At 41.8% G+C, this 17,675-nt stretch overlaps 1 protein-coding gene across 2 annotated transcripts in view; it reads left to right on the top strand.

The window, feature by feature from the left end:
* The first annotated feature begins 6,564 nt into the window (after positions 1 to 6,564).
* The window catches only part of SCML2 (Scm polycomb group protein like 2), a 161,288-nt gene continuing 150,177 nt past the window's right edge, over positions 6,565 to 17,675 (top strand). For both annotated transcript variants that reach the window (XM_082220870.1, XM_082220869.1), the window contains exon 1: positions 6,565 to 6,589. The gene's annotated coding sequence lies outside the window, so the exon portion shown is untranslated. The remainder of the gene's footprint in view (positions 6,590 to 17,675) is intronic.

Below are 17,675 nucleotides of genomic sequence, written 5' to 3' on the forward strand. Positions count from 1 at the left end.
AGGAACAGAATTCAATTTAATCCTTGGCCTTTTAAATTCAGGGAGTTTTCGGGCATTTATTTCAATAGGACATTAGACTTCAGATTAGCTGCATGTAGGCTATAATTCTGTTTGCACTTTAAGATACAATATTGCTCGCTTCATTTCAATACTTTCTCGAGGACGTACATAAAAGAACATCAAGTAACTCTAAAAATTCAGTGAGAAAACTTAAAAGAGCTAATTGAAGCAGTGTTCTGCTGGGAGCTCATTAACTAGAAAAGCTATAAACCACTGCAAAACAAATGTAACGTACAATCTGTGGACTTTTTTCAAAAGAAGATTTGAGGTGTGGCAATCATAATAATGTTTAGAATTTGTATAGGCCAGTGATAGGAAACCTGTGGCCCTCTGGATGTAGCTGGAGTACAATTGGCCATGTTGGCTGCAGCTGATGAAAGTTGCAGAGTCAAATAATATCTGAAGTGCTGCAGATTCCCCATCTCTGCTATAATGCTGTTGTCTTTTCAAATAACCCATAATACAGTATGTTGTCTTGTAATCCTGACAACAACACTGTAAGGTAAGTGGCTGTTTATCCACATATTACAGATGAAGCTAAGAGTTGTTTGCTTAATGATCCCTAGTAAGTGCACTGCAGACATATTATTTGAAAGCGGGAAAGGTTGGTTCATATCTCTTTTCACACTAGCCCTTGGGCTCAGTCAGGATTAAGTGTTCTTTGGCAGCCTCAGACACAAAAGGAGGACGAAGGAAAAGGAGATGAGAGGCTGAAAGGCAGGCATTCGGGGATACAGTAGAAAACAGAGATACTGTACTCCGGTTACGACTCTCGGTGGAGGAGGAGGAAACAATTTGGCCAGCTCTCTACCCTGCCGTTTCTGTATTGCGCAGGTGCATCATCAGGGAGATGGAAGGACTTTGGCTGACCAGAGGGAGAAGGTAACAAAGGAGCTGGAGGCAGGACAACAGCCATATCTCTGAGAACCAGGTGCCACCTTCGTAGGAGGCATCAGATACATCTTAGGAAAGGGCTTATCAAGCCCCCTTGTATAAAATTTCAAATGAACCAACTCACCGTTCAGCATGGGCATAAGCAACAACAAAAGACACAGAAAGTGAGTTGTTACAAATCACATAAATTAAGCTTCCCATCACACAGTTGTGGCAGAGACACATGGGCATCCCTATAAATCATATAATGTTTTAAACATGGTTTGCCAACCTTTCTGGGTTAGTGGGTACATTTTGAATTTTGAGAAAGTGCTATGGGTTCAGGCCACAAAATGGCTGCTGTGGGGGGGGGATGTAGTATAACATAAAATGGCTGCCTGAGAGTGTGACACAATTAAAAGAGAAGGAGGAAGGGGATAAAATTGTGTGATCATGCCCTGCTTATCAGCCTGCCCATTGATTCGGGGAAAGGTACCTACAGTCAGCCACTATCACACACACACACAGAGAGAGAAGCTTGTTACATATCTCTCACGCTCAGAATTTTAATGTAGGTGTGGCTGAGCCGATGCCAATAGGAATTGAGTAGGACCCCCTCTCTGCCCATGAACTGACCCAAGCTCTGCATTTATTATTAGAAGCCCTTCTCTGTGTGTGCCCCATCTGAGAGAAGGTGGAGGGTGTCAATACAAGAACGAGACTTCTCAGTGGTGGCTCCCCACTTACGAAACCTTGTTCCCTGGTGCCATCGTTATCTATTTTTAGGCAGCGGGCAGAAACATTTCTTTTCCACCAGGCCTGTGGGCTTTTTATATTAGCGGTCTCCTTCAGTGCCTTTTTATAAATACGAATGTGCTTTTAGCTTTTACTCTGTTTTAGTTTTCATTTATGCACCACTTTTTTGTAACTTGCATTGAATTACATTTCATTTTAACAAGAGTAACTAATAAGTGCAAAAAATAATATTTTTGAGGGAATATTTATGGAGACCTTTCGCAGGTGCTATAAGAGGTACTGACATGCACACTGGTCTCTGGTGGTCTTGCACTCTATCCAGGGCTCACTGGAGGGGTGAAACTTGGATTTCTCAAGAGATGAAACGGGGATGCTTACTTTCATTAGGGTGGAGTGTGCTTGCTGGAGGAAAGCCAACACATGCAAGGGATCCAGGTGTCTTTTATATTAGGTACAGCACCACATTGAGATTAATTAATATTATGCAGACTTGCATCATCCCTCGGCTGTCATGCCTGTTGCTTATTTTCATTACCCCATGATCAGAACTAGCTTACACTACTTGCCTCCTCTGATGGTTTAGGAGGAATGAAATGGGGGGGAAACTCCCTTTACCTTGTCCAGTATCCAGAACCCTCACTCAGTTTATACCTACAAAATAGGAATGGAGAATCTCAGGCCTGGTGGCCAAATGTGGTGCCTCAGGCCACTCCATCAGGCTCTCAGGCCTTTCTCAGGCTGCACTCTCTCCCCTCAGGCCACAGCCTCACCCTGCCCCCACTTAAAACCATTTTGCCTGAGTGGAATGTGTCCTTGAACTCTCAGAATGCCTCTGTTCTGCACGGATGGAAGAGACAAAGGGGTGTGGGAGTGTGTGTAAAAACTAGCCAACTGAAGAAAGCTAAAATTCACATTTTGCCTCTGGCATCACAACACGGATATGTCCCCCCCCCCCGAAGGTTGCGCAAAAGCTGAAAATGCTCCCTCATCCTTGCTATTAAATGTGCAGGTTCTGGGCTGGGTACCTTCTAACAGCTTACAGTTTTCCTGGATGTGAACATTAAGTTTGATTGGATATGCACTGGGGAGTTGAGAAAAAAATCCACCTCTTTTCCACTCACTGTAATTTCCCCACAATTAAGTGTTCACCTTTGGTACTTTATAGCACTGCAGCAAGAAGAAAAATTGAGGACTGTGGTGGTGGGAGGTATCAGTTTCTCCTTTCCCCATCTGAAACTTCACTGCTGTCTTCTCCTTCACCCCCGTGACCGCTGAACACCATAACAAGACTTTTGATCTGGCATGACTGGAGCCCTGGAAAGGAGGGGGAAAGTACTTCTGCCTTTTCCACTTGCTAGCAACTTCCCCTGCATCACACTATACAGCAATAGGAACTCACGATTGAGACTTGCAGGGAGTCCTGAGCCTATGGATTGATAAATCTGCCAATTTCAGTTTCCCTCAATTTCTTCATTTCTACATATTTCACATTCATCAGCATTTTGATGTGAACTTATAATATACACATTTTTCTTTGCACTTTTCCTCATAACAAATTTTTGAAAGGCAAGTTCCCCTAATATGCATTTTTGTGTGTTATTTTCACCAGTATATTTTTTAAAACAACAACGACATGCACACTTTCTCTTATTATATACATTGCTGCACATCTTAATTAGCTAGAGGACCACAATGCAAAATTCAGAGAAGGGCAATTTTTGAAGGATGGCTGCATTTCAGTTTGTGCATTGTTTCAGACAATGTGAATTAGGTAGGTTTGCCTGTAAATGGGAACTGAATTTAATTTCTTGTCCATCCTCACTGAGCCTGAGCCCATTGATATTTCATAGCATAGAGTAGGGAAAGTTTTAATGTCTGTCCTCATCGTGCTCCCTACCTTCTGAAACATCCCACCCTATAGTCTCAGACAGCATGAAGCTCATGTTCCAGACTGGCTGGAGCTCTAGAACCACTCATTTCAGAGGCTGGGGACACACTGCAACAAATTGTGGTAGGTTTCCACCTGTTTGTTTTAATACAAATGACCCCACACCTGTTTTCTGGGAAACAGTTTGCAAATTAGAAAAGGAAAGAGGGGGAAACTCATGCAAAACAACTTGAGCATCTGAATTGTCCTCCAGAAAGATAAGGGAGACAACAGAAAGGACACGAAGTTCTGGAAAGTGGTCTTGATCAATCTTCTAACATTTTTATGGCAGCCTGAAGGATGGGATTGCAGCATGTATTCTCCTACCCTAATCTCACCTCCAAAATGTTACAAGCTTTTAAGTGTCTTTGACCACTTTGAAGCTAACAGAGTCCTTGGGACAGAGATTTATTTGGACCAGAGGGAAACTTCCTCTGATGCTAGTTAATCATCCCCACCCAAAGACAGGTTTCACCTGGAAGACTTGCACAGTCTTAAGCATATCTGCTCCAAAGTAAATCCCACTGCAGCCAATGATGAATTCCCAGCAAAATGCATGTGTACAGGATTTCTGCCTGGGTTTAAGAAAATTTAAGAAAATTGCAAACGGATCTATTAATGGGAAGAACTGATTTCAAGATTGGAAACTGACATCAACAGATTCACCTATCCCTACATAGTAGAGAGGTAAAGAATCTGATATAATAAAAATAAATGAATCAGGTGTTAACTTGCCCACAGGTCCTGTCTAGCACAGGCATGGGGCTATTTGATAAGAGCCTCTCTCTTACTTAATGCCACCCATTCTTACTAACACCTGAAAAGTCAGCTTACTTGAAGTGCATTTAATTACATGAATAATTTCAGTCCCACCTTCCTGTCCCCAAATGGGCCCACCCATAGTAGTTAAAATATCTAAAAACAATAAATGTATTAAGTGTCCAATTACATTAATGTCCATTGGAACCACAATAAAAGCCTCTTCCACAAGAACACAAGCCGAATTAAAGTTACTCTCTCAAAGGTGTTTAAATAAAATGGCCTTAACTTGCTTCTGAAAGACCAGTAGTCTTTACTCTCTCATTAACCCGTCCCCAAAGAATGTTTAATTCCATTTTTTGGTATGCAAATATCAGTACAGTATAAACAGTACATTACTAATAAAAATATGTATATAAAAATCCAAGTAGTGGTTAACTCATCAAGTTTTTACTTTAGGTCCTGTTAAGGAGCTGCTTCTTCATAAAAATATGTTAATGCATAAAGGCCCTTTCTTCCCATTTTTGAAAATAATTAATTTTGTACAATGAAAGTGTAGATAGTATAGCTGTGGGGGTCTATGGGGAGATTGAATGTGCCATTTTTTAATTTCAGTGTATCATTTCGATAACAATGTATCATGAAACTCTGGCACCCACTATTTATTGGGCAGCCACTACCTCTTGGGTCTAACATACCTCACCAGGTTAATTTCCAGATGAGACCTCATTATACAGATCTCCTTGGGGAAAAGGAAGGATACAAATTCCTGCCCCCCCCCAATGTCATAGGAATACTGTACCTGTTCAAAGCACCTTCTTTGCAGCGACCATTTCGTACACATCCTTAAGGCACAATTGATTTCAGGCTGAATTTATGTACTTCAAAGTGCATATGCTTAATATCACAGCAGGGAAAAAGCTGAAGAAAGAGGATAGAGCTTGATAAAGAATAGTGCAGATGAGGAAAAGGGAATTATTAGGAAGCAACTAGGAATAGTAGGAACTGAAAAAAGGTGGCTTGACAGAGGATACTTCCACATGCCTTCATGTGCAGTATTTTTTAGATCATATTTGATGATTACTAGAGACTCTGTGTGTAATAATCGTCAGAGTGGTAGCCATGTTCAGTCTATTTTCTTGATTTTGCTAAAGATAAGTCTTGTACTTTTCTCCTGCATAATAATTTGCAGACTGGGATCCACTATATCAGAATCATAGGGTTTTATCTTCTCTCTCCACTAATACTCTTGGGCCATGGCAATTAAAAGTACCCTGTAAGATAATTCTACATAGAGCTTAAATTTACCCAAGATAAGCACACTGATAATTCACAACAGCTGTAATTGGTGGGGACATTATCATGCTAGTTTTGCAGGAAACCATTGCTTCAATTCCAGCATAAAGCCACAAAATCAAACTTTGATAATAGAAAATGTATGTGTCCAGAGAAACATATGTATTCCATTGAACAGAAACATTTTGCTTCAATTTTGTACACATGCTTTTATGTGGCACATACAGAGCATACTGTTCTGACATCTGCATGGAACCACTGGAAAAGATAGTGAAATTAAGATAAGGGGGGGGGGAACTAAACTTTTTTGGGGAACTAAACAGAAAGGAATTGCACCCGTTTTACGAAACTCTCTCCCCAGCTTCTAAGGTGATATCACCTGTTAGCAGGTTTTAAGTGTATCTGTTTTGTATATTGGTTTATTAAAAATATATATATTGCCCCGTATTTTCATAAATGATCTGTTACTCGTGCTAACAGAAAACGTATGTTTAAAACGTTGTTTCGCGAGAGGGTCGGCCACGCCAGCTCCCGGCTCGCCTGGGCGGCATTGCGCGCGCTCTTTCTGCGCCCGCGCGGGCGTTTGCGCGCGCTCTGCGGAGCAGCAAGTGCACAGGAGCCGCCTGGCGTGGGCGTGGAGAGCCAGCGCACAGCCCCCCTCCGACTCCGAGCCGGGTCCGCAGCATGGTGGTAGCGGCGGAGGCGGTGGGTGAGCCGCCGCCCGCGCCCTCCGCCCCCTTGTCAGTGGGCTGCGAAGGGAGGACGCGAAGGCGGAGGGAAGCCCCCAGTGCCGCTGCCGGGCATGCGCGGCGCCCCAGGAACATGGCGGAGGCGGAGGCGGCGTGAATCCAAGCGACGGGGGCAGCAGCCGCGCAGCTGACAGACACGCGAGCGGGGACGCCGGGTCCCTTCCCTTCGGTGAGTGCCGGCCGGCCGGCGGCTCCCGGGCCCGAGGTTCTGCCTCGCGCCGGGGCTGCCGAGGAGCCTTGCGAGGGAGGAAAGGAGGCGAAGCCGGAGCCGCCGCCTCCTCCCCCTTTGCTGCCTCCTCCTCCTCCTCTCCTCGCTGCGGCGTCTCCCGGGTCCCGCACGCTGAAGCGCGGGCAGTGCAAGGGGAAGCGGCGGCGGCGGCCGTGGCGCAGCAGTTGCCGCCCGCCTTCCGGAGAGCGCGCGCGTGCAGAAAGGGACGCGGTTGGCTGCCCGGTGGGTGCCGGCCGCTCGCTCGCCCAGAAGCCCGCAAGGCGGGTTCGGCTGAGGAGGGAAGCGGCTCTCCCATCCCGCTGGCTCCAGTCGTGTGTCCCCCCCACCCCCCACTGCACACCGTTTGCGTCGCTGCGCCGTCCCTCTCGGTGCAGTTTGGCGCTGAGCGCGCTCTCTCTCCCCGTCTCCTTGTTATTTTAGTTTTTGCGCGCCTGCCGCGTTCGGAGAGCGCGAGAGAGTTTTTATCTCCGCCGAAGCGGGACCTTCCCTCCCCCCCCCCTTCCGAAACCTTTCACGTCCACCTTCCTTGCGATCAAAAGGCCGAGGGGAGGGGGAACTTGCATTCCTCTCGAGGGAGAGGCAGAGGAGGAGGAGGAGGAGGTGGGAGATCTTGGAAGGGGAGCTAACCTTGTGTTTAGCCCGGGGCATGGCAGGTCTCTCTCTGTCTCTTTTCCCCTCCCGCTCCCTGGAAGGCCCCCTAGATTTCGGGGATGGGCGCTCCTGCTCTTGCGATGGTGTGGTTTCTCTCCTCCTTCCCGCTCTTTTTTGGCGGTTGACTTAAAAATAATAATAAGGAAGGTGGGGGGGGGGGGACAGCCTGGCCGCCGGAGTTGAGCCTCTGCAGCTGGCGCGTTTGAATCCTGCGCGCGTAGAAATCCAGAAACAAGGCGCACAGGCGTTTCAACTTGGAGCAAAGTAGGGCAGAACTCAGAAGGGAGGATTGGCGCTTGCGGGGCTGGGGAAACATGGGAGGCGGCGGCGGGGAGGACACCTTTCCTGGGTTCACGGAACTGACCGCCCAGAGATCAAGCTAGATCTCCTCTTTTTTGGCCGCCCCCCCCCCCGTCGCCGTGCATTTTGGGCCGGAGTGTTCCGTGTGTGGTTTGGTATCGCTTTGCTGTATATTTGACAGGAGCGTGAGAGGACACACCTCCTTGGGCTGCAGCTTCCCGCAGGCGGAATGCTCCCCTCCCTTGTTCCTTCCTGAGTAGGAGGAGGAGGAGTGGCGCCTAAAATCCACTTGCTTCAGAACCGGCTGCAGGCAGCTCTCGATTGAAGGCAAGGCTTTCAGCCGGACAGATGAGGAGGAGTCCGTGTGCTTTGAGTCCCCCCCACACACCGGCGAATCTTCCCCTGCTTAAGACGTTGCACTTGCTCCTGCCCTTTTCGACGGAGTTTTCTCGTAAGTCAGTAGGGCTTGGCCTAAAGTGCCTTGAGGACGGGTGGAGAGCAGTTTTGCAGAGCAGCACGCTGCTGCAATACTGCAACTTGTGTCTAGGAATACTTTACAGGGCAGGAACAAGCTGCGTGTTAACTTTAGATCCCGGTAAAAACAAGTGGTACCTCCTGTCATAAACACACTTGCTTGTAAAGTAAATCCCATTATATTTCCATCCCATAGGATCCCAGGGTGATTTCCAAGATCATATGCTTCAGATGACAAGAATTGAGATGGATCATATGCATGTTTACTGTGAGCTCTTAGTGAGTCTTAGTTGAAGTAAGTAAGGTAGCAGTCCTAAACAGACCTATTAGGGAATAAGCCCTAGTGAACACACACAGACTTGCTTCTAAGCAAATATGCACAGAATTGCTCTGTAAGTGTACTTGGTATTTTATTCTTCATAATCTAAATGATCCATTTCAACAACATAATAAAGATGAAAAACAAAGAATCTAGAAGCTCTGAAAGACAAACTGCTTATGATGCCATGGTGAATTTTGTTTTCATTGGAGATAATCAGATGTTGGAAGAATCTTAGGGAAATCCATGGGACTACTGCAGAGTAAATGGTTTGTAACTTTAGAATATGGTTCTAATGTTAAAGTGTTTTTTGACAGCAGCTACACTATGACAGTGTTTAATCAGTTAATCCTTACCACTTCCCTTTGAAATGCTGAACACAGATTTAGGAGAACACTAAGTGTATTGATAACCCAAGTGTGAAAGAACACACTGCTGTGATTATGTACTGTACAAGCCATTATCCTGTACATAATAACACAATCGAAAGAAATGTATGTTCTTAAGTACCATTGATTGTAGGCGGATTGAGGATACTTAAATTTTCTGATGCTTGTGCCCAAGTATATTGAAATAGGCACTACAGGACTTTCATAAGCTTAGGATGGTGGTGCTAAGAGTGGATCATGTTCTGCAGAGTGATGTCTATAACTTTCAGGTTTTGTTTATGCTTTAGAATTTTTAAAAAAAGTTTAAAGTTAACTTTCAACTTTGATGCTGTGAAAAGAATATTTTATGAATTAGCCACTGCCCATGGTTTAGCAAATTGCAGTACAGATTGCAGCATGTTAGTAATTAAGTGGAACCTTACTTTATATAGCTACATTTCATGCTTGGTTAAACTTCGGTAATAAAAAGAACTTTCATGTGTTTCTTTTCTAAATAGTTACATATTGTAGCCTAAAATATGTTAATTTCTTTCTTCCTGCCATTATATTTTCTTCAGCATTGAATTTGTTGCCTATCAAATAATTCTTTAGTGATTCTTCAATTTTCATTATGAACAACAGCAAAATAAAAGCTTATATTAGTAATATATTTAAATGCTATGTAGTAATTTGGAGTAAAACACACAATGCTATATTTGTTTAAATGAAAAATATGTATTTTGTAGAGCTTAGTATTTGTACTAACATTTAATGACTAGAGTTAACAGTATTTTAAAAAGTTAGGGTGGCAGTTAGCAACTATTATTTTAGCTCTTTTAACGAGATATTTTGCATTAAAAAAAAATCCTCAATTTGAAGTGCTTTAGATTGGACAGCCTGCAGGTTGAAATGAAGGAAATAAAGGTGAAATAAGCATCATGGAACTTATAGCTTGAATGATCACATTAGGTTAAGATATGTGCCTTTACATGATTATGACATATTACAGTGGTGCCTCGGGTTAAGTACTTAATTCGTTCCGGAGGTCCGTTCTTAACCTGAAACTGTTCTTAACCTGAAGCACCACTTTAGCTAATGGGGCCTCCTGCTGCCACCGCGCTGCTGGAGCACGATTTCTGTTCTCATCCTGAAGCAAAGTTCTTAACCCGAGGTACTATTTCTGGGTTAGCGGAGTCTGTAACCTGAAGCATATGTAACCTGATGTGTATGTAACCCGAGGTACCATTGTATTTGAATCTGCTACTGTGTTATATTTTGTGGGTCATTTTAATGAATTTCAATCAATTGTTATCTGGCAAGTAGTGCTATTGTGAAGGCAGCAATTAGTATTAAGGAGAAGTCACTGTAAACATACATAGAAACAACTAACTACAAATGTTGTACTGGCCAGCAAGTTGTCTTATTCCCCCTAGTCATGGTTGCTCTGATACAAAGCTGGGCAAACACTGGATGCACAAATGGTCAGCCCGCGTGATTCAGAGATACAGTGGTGCCCCGCAAGACGAAATTAATTCGTTCCGCAATTTTTGCTGTCTAGCGAATTTTTCTTCTTGCGAAGCACGGTTTAAACGGTTTAACAAAGTCGCAAGACGTTTTCGTCTTGCGAAGCAAGCCCATAGGGGAATTCGTCTTGCGAGGCAAATCGCGAATGAAAAAACCTTTCGTCTAGCGAGTTTTTTGTCTTGCGAGGCATTCGTCTTGCGGGGCACCACTGTAGTTGTTTGCACATAATGAACTACAGCAATCGGGTTTCCTTTGTCAGCAGGATTTCCTGGAGCGAGGCTGTAGGTGGAAGTAGATGCTATTTTGCTTCATTTAGGATGCGATTGAACTCCACTTACCTCGGGTTAAGCTCCAGTGAGCTTGAGGGGACTTCTGTGTAGATATGTAAAGGACTGCACTGTTATTGTCTATTATGCAAGTGTGTGAGACACCAAACCTTCTTATATATGCATGGTTTGTTTGCACTGAAATTATACCAGACATTAAGGTTTCCAATTATTTCATATGGGGGTCATTTACATAGTTATGGAACGTGATGTTACTGTTCATCAAGGACTGATTCATACATTATAATTGGATAATAATTTCTCTCTCCATCCCCTTCTGTAAATAGTCCGTAATAGACTATTGCAGCAGTAATCCCAGTGAGAAGGAAAGTTTATTTCAGTACGGTTGTATTCAGTGTTAACCATACTCAGAGCACACACATTAAAGGACATGACTAATTTAGCTCTGTTAATTTCAGTGGCTCTGCTCTGACAATAACTTTAGTTATAACCCGTATACTTTATATATTCAAGGCCAAGTTGGAAATTTCCCAAAATTAGGAGGGGGAAGAACTCATTGGAAGTAAGATGGAATATTGCTGTAATAATACATAAAATAACAAATTATGGGGTCCAGATAATGAAAGTCTCCAAGAGTTTTTAAGCCCGTGTTCAACTGGACTGAAGGGAGCAAGTTTACAATGAAATGCAAGGATGCTTTTAATACTAAACAGCTTTGCCCTATATATTTTGATTCAAGTGGGCAGGGCAGGTTTCAGTCTTTATTTTATGTATTGCATTTAAAATAGCTGCCCCATAACATGAGTTCTTTGGGTGGTTCATGGAGTACAGTAGGGCTTCTCAGTAGGAATAAGTTACTCTAGACATCTTTCTCCCTTTACATGCATTTGCAAGAAATAAAGAGGTTTTCCATCATACACTTAAATACTGTAGTTTCTGACTGACGCTGGAAAATCAAAGCCCTCGGCATCACATACAGATGAATAATTCCCAGAGGTTTTCCTGTGCAAGCCCTATTGAAAGAAATTGGAATCTGTACTCATTTTGATGGGACTTGTGGAAGTGGGGTGTGTTTTTTTTGGAAGGTTGTGCATTAGGACATTTCTGGCTCTGGTTCCTCGAGCTCAGAAATTTCTTTGAGAAATACATTCCACTTTTTCTCTTTGATGTCATGAGCAAATAAACCATTGAAGTTTGAAGTCTTCATTAAATTATGGTTTTTTTTTTTAAAAAAAAACTTCTGATGTGTTTTTAACCAAATAAAGACACAAATCTTTTTCCCCTTGCCATACAAGTCAACCTTTCTTTTGATTTTTCCTTGATCAGTGTACCTAGATTAAATTGCATATTGAGTTGCTGACTGCAAGACATATTTCAGCATAGCATTGTATAGTAAAGCATTATAGTGGCAAAAGAACAGGTGCTAAAGTACCTTCTAATTTTAAAAAGTGGTTATGTTTCAGAAATAAAAATTTGCTTTCATATATTGGCAGTAAAATTGTGCCAGTAATTTCTGAATTGTATCATTAGTGTAAGTAACATTTATGCTTACAAAATGTTTTCAGATTCTGTTAATTGTGCTTTTGGCTAAACCACGGGTGTGACCTATTGAGAGAGAGTTGGGCTGTTTAGGGAGGAAAGGCAGGATATAAATTGAATAAATAATAGCCATCTTGAGTGAAGCTCTCATGAATGTAGTCTCCTGTAAAATAATGCTTGGACACATGGAAAATTCAACAAGAGAATCCCAAAATCTTGTACAAATCACTTGCCACGTAATCCAACTAAATACATTTAATTTCCATTTATCTCAATGGGAGATTTCAACTCTTCCACTGAAATCAGTGGGAATAAAATGCTTAAATGCTGGTAGCTTAGATATTTATAACTTCTGAGACTGTTTCGCTGTTAAGAATAAGATTAAAATCCCATTATGTAATTAAATCTTTAAATGATAACAGATTCTTTATAATGACAACATGCAGTAATTTTTTTTTTAAAGTCTACACCAATACTTTGAAATATTATATTCCATTCTTGCATAGGATAGCCAGTGGATTTGCATTCAGGTCACTGCACTATGTACAGCAGCTCTGCAATACCAGTGACTTACAGACAGGAATCAGTGCCGTTTCACATTCGTCACAAAATAAACTAAATCAAAATCTACAGAAATACGTCTGAATTGTTTTGCATGCAGAAACAGTGTTGATTAAGTATGGTGTGTAAGGTTGGATTCAGCTGGTGATTACCGTATTTCCAAATGCCTTTTCCAACAAGTTTACTCCATAACCGTTCAATAAGCACCTATGTTTTGTTCTCAAAAGTTTGTTTTTTTAACATGGTTACTTTTGTTGTTTGCCTCAGTAATTGGTTTCCCCTTTCTTCCAAAATCATTTGGATAGTTTGTATAGGAAGTTTAGCCTCTTTTTAAAAACATTATTTTGAGGTTTGCTGTTTTGTAGAGTGGTCCTATGTTAGGTATTTGATCTTTATAACCCATACCAAAGCAAAATATCAAATTGGTGGCAGTTCTATACATGGTTAAGAGGGAGAATTTTGTTTAGTTGGTTGTGCCTTACGGTTCTTCAACATAGCCTTCATTATTTTAAAAGTTCTCTTCCACTTTTTGTCAGTGACACAAAGTAGTGCAGTGGTACCTCGGGTTACATATGCTTCAGGTTACAGACTCCGCTAACCCAGAAATAATACCTCGGGTTAAGAACTTTGCTTCAGGATGAGAATAGAAATCGTGCGGTGGCGGCAGGAGGCCCCATGAGCTAAAATGGTGCTTCAGGTTAAGAACAGTTTCAGGTTAAGAATGGACCTCCGGAACGAATTAAGTACTTAACCCGAGGTACCACTGTACTTATTAAAAGTAATAAAGCATCTTTTATGGGTAGTGTTGCTGGTGGTGGTGGTTATTATTATTAAATTAATATATAAACAATCTGTACAAACCCACAATTAAAACACTAAATAAATCATATTCATATCATGGGAGGCCTTGCATCTTCTAAAAACAATGAAATAAGGTATTTTGGGTGTCTCTTCAGGAAAGGAGTTCCACAGTCATAGGGCACCAACAGAACATTTCTCTGTATCACATGCTTACAAATCTCACTTCCTCATGAAATGACATGTAGACATTCTGCTGGCATCTTAAGGAACATGTGTGCACAGAGGTGCTGCATATGTGGGGCTTGCACTGTTTAGGAATTTTCTCTTGGGGAGAATGATTAGTTGCTGAAATAGGTATGTTAATGCAGGAGTTGCTTAGTTTGAGGCCTATGTTTCTCTTTCTCTCCCACACACCCCACCCTGCTCCCAAGGGGCTCAGGGCAGCGCGATGGGAGCTGTCTCTCTCGTTATTGCAACCTTGTTCCGTACAGCCTAACCTTCCTTGCAGCCGTTCAGTGAACTTGATTCCACAGCAGGAATTCAAACAGCCATTGTCTGGTGCAGGTTTCCATTTTGCCACACTACATGGATGGTCGTTTAGACCAGTGGTGGGGAACCTGTTGAGCTCTAGCTCCTTTTGGTTGCAGGTCAGTATGCCAACAGTCAGGGGTGATGGGAGTTGTAGTCCATCAACATCTGGAAGGCCACAAGTTCCTCATCCTAGATTTATTGTGTGGGTAGAGTTGGCTGTCCTATATAACTAAAAAGTATTTTTTTCATTAGCTCCCAGGGTTCTGAACTCAAGTTATAAACAGAAAATTCAAAGGAGCTTACAGTGAATGGAAGATGATCATTGAGCTGTCGGTGCTGCTTTTGAGCATATATTTAATCCAATGCAGAATTGGCATTCTGAAATTTTAGCTCTAGGGGCTGATATCCCAGTAATGGTTGTGTTGCGCTTGTACTTCAGTTCAGCCACACTTGTGTGACTCCAGCTCCTCCATCACTCCAGAGCAAATGCCATGCTGGCTGCAGCTGATGGGATTTGGAGTCTACTTCTTTAAAGTGCCTCTCAAGTGGATTATTTGCTTATACTCACAATGCATGATTAATCACTTTCACTTACCAATGGAAGAGAGAACCCATTTTTGATAGATTAAATGTCACTGTTGATGAACTAAGTGAAAGATTGATTACCTACATTTAAAGGAAAACAAGATACAGCTTGGATATGTTCATCAGTCACATTATTAATCTTGCACTGAATAAGCGTTAGTTCTTGTAAACTGTTAAAAGTCAATGGCTTGTGATGGTAAATGTGTGAATATGCTAGCGTAAGAGGTTGGAGTTTTACAGCCAATTTATTTAAGATGCTAACGTGATACTTCATTGGTGAAAAAAGTGCAGGCATTTATATATTTCCATCTCTCTCTCTCTCTCTCTCTCTCTCTCTCTCTCTCTCTCTCTGTGTATGTGTGTGTGTGTGCCTGTCTGTCTGTCTGTCTGTCTGTCTGTCTTACCAGAATGAAACAAGGCAGAGCTGATTCTTGAGAGGCACAACTTCATTTTTTTTAATATAAATTTTTATTGGTTTTTCACAATTTTTATAAACACAAACATAACACAATACAAAACAAACAAACAAACACATAAACAAACATGTATAATTTCAGATCCTTTTTTCATAAACCTTACTTCACCGACTTCCCCATACCTCCCCTTTCTGCATCCTAATTCCCAAATTTGTTTCCACAAATCCTACCCCTTGGTTTTATTGAATTTTCCCTTATTCTATTCTTTTACTTAACCTTTTACAGCTGTAATCCCCTTTTGTCTAAAACTTCAACATTGTAACATTCCTTAATTTTACAATGTTTCTTAAGATAAATTCTAAATTTCTTCCAATCTTCATCCGCCGTCTCTTTCCCCTGGTCACGGATTCTGCCAGTCATTTCAGCCAGTCCCATGTAGACTATCACCTTCATCTGCCATTCTTCCAGAGTGGGTAGATCTTGTGTCTTCCAATACTTTGCGATGAGTATTCTTGCTGCTGTTGTAGCGTACATTAAAAAAATCCTGTCTTTCTTTGACACCAATTGGCCGACAATGCCCAAGAGAAAGGCCTCTGGTTTCTTAGGGAAAGTACATTTAAGTACCTTTTTCATTTCATTATATATCATTTCCCAAAAAGCCTTAATCTTCGGGCACGTCCACCAAAGGTGGTAGAAAGTACCTTCAGTTTCTTTACATTTCCAACACTTATTATCAGGCAAATGGTAGATTTTTGCTAGCTTGACTGGGGTCATGTACCACCTATAGATCATTTTCATAATATTTTCCTTTAAGGCATTACATGCCGTAAATTTTATACCGGTGGTCCACAACTGTTCCCAGTCAGCACACATAATGTTATGACCTATGTCCTGTGCCCACTTAATCATAGCTGATTTTACTGTTTCATCTTGTGTGTTCCATTTCAACAGCAAGTTATACATTCTTGTCAAATTCTTAGCATTAGGTTCTAGCAGTTCTGTTTCTAATTTTGAATTTTCCACCTGGAAGCCAATTTTCCTGTCCTGTTTGTAAACTTCCATTATTTGATAATAATGCAGCCAGTCTCGTACTTTATCTTTCAATTTCTCAAAACTCTGTAGTTTCAGTTTATCTCCCTCCTGTTCCAAAATTTCCCAATATTTTGGCCATTTGGCCTCCATATTGAGCTTTTTCATGGCTTTTGCCTCCATTGGCGACAACCACCTTGGGGTTTTGTTTTCCAACAGATCTTTGTATCTAATCCAAACATTATATAATGCTTTCCTGACAATATGATTTTTAAAAGCTTTGTGAGCTTTAACCTTGTCATACCATAGATATGCATGCCATCCAAATACATTGTTAAAACCTTGAGAGGCACAACTTCAGGTTCATTACAGCTGTGTAACTGCAAACCTGAAGGACTTTGGATAAATTAATAGTCTGAAAAGCAAGTCTCAAACTTCCTTCTTACTGCAACAACATTTTCTAAAGTCTATTCTGAAATATAATTAGGAAGGGAGTTAGAACTTAGATTCAAAACAACACTTCATACAGTTGGAATGACATCTTTTGAAATTAATTCCTTAGCTTAAGCCATACTTTCAAACTGATAGTTTCTGGGCAGTATCCAAGTGGCTCCTATATTGTAAACTTGCACTGAGTCAGAAAGGCGAGAAGGCGAGGCTAGTGGTACCATGAATAGTAGTTTTAAGTGTGCAGTGGATGTTGTATTGAAATGTAACTATGAACTAATAGTAATGATGAAGGTACTGTATTTCTGCACTGAATCCAGCGGGCAGTTTCACACATTCCCCACCCCCCAATGTAGAGATCAATCCCCATGTATACACTGGTGGTGGTATACATGACAGTTCAGATACCTTTTGGCCGTGCTGTACATACATTAGGAAGCCAGTGTATGTGTCCATAAATGAAAACTGGAATTCTCAAACCTGCAGGGGAATTTCATAAGCCACAAAACAGTACCTTGGGGCCAGGGAGGGCTGCATTATCAACAACCCCACTTAAGGACTGCAGTTGCTGTGTTAGCAGGGAGTCGTCTCTCCAAAGCTGCACAGACTTCGGAAACTCTGGAATTCTTTTTATGTTTCTAGCAGGGATTCCAGTGGCTAAGAGGGATGATTATCACTGCTGGGTTGGAATCTTTTATTATGGGAGCAAGTGCAATCTGGTGGCAACAAAAAAAGATAAAAAAACCACAGACTGTTTAAAGTAGCCTGGACATAAAGTGAGGCCACTGGGACTAAGCATCACCTTTCATAGTTTATTGCTGGCAGAGAAGAGTAGCTTAGGAATGTGTTTGACTTCAGCAGCTATTGGTGATGTTCCATTTAAGCGGATTTTCATTTCTTCTGCTTATTGGATACGATAGACGCATGAAATGTGTTATGTGTTTCTTTACGTTTTATAGTACTCTTCATAGCACCCTGTAGCACATGAAGCAATTTATAGGCTCAAATTATACGTGCAAGCATTTTCCAGTTTTTGTTAGCTGTGTAAAATGTCACAGAATGGGTTCAGACAGAATAATCCCAGGGAATTACATTGTTTGTGTAATGAGGCAATTGCCAGCTTAGTATTTTATTGTTTGATTTATTGCAGTTTTTGTAGACAGCTTTTCAACTTTAATGGTTCTCAGTCAGAGT

This window comes from Podarcis vaucheri, assembly GCF_965113315.1.
Source record: "Podarcis vaucheri genome assembly, chromosome: 4".
NCBI lineage: Eukaryota > Metazoa > Chordata > Lepidosauria > Squamata > Lacertidae > Podarcis > Podarcis vaucheri.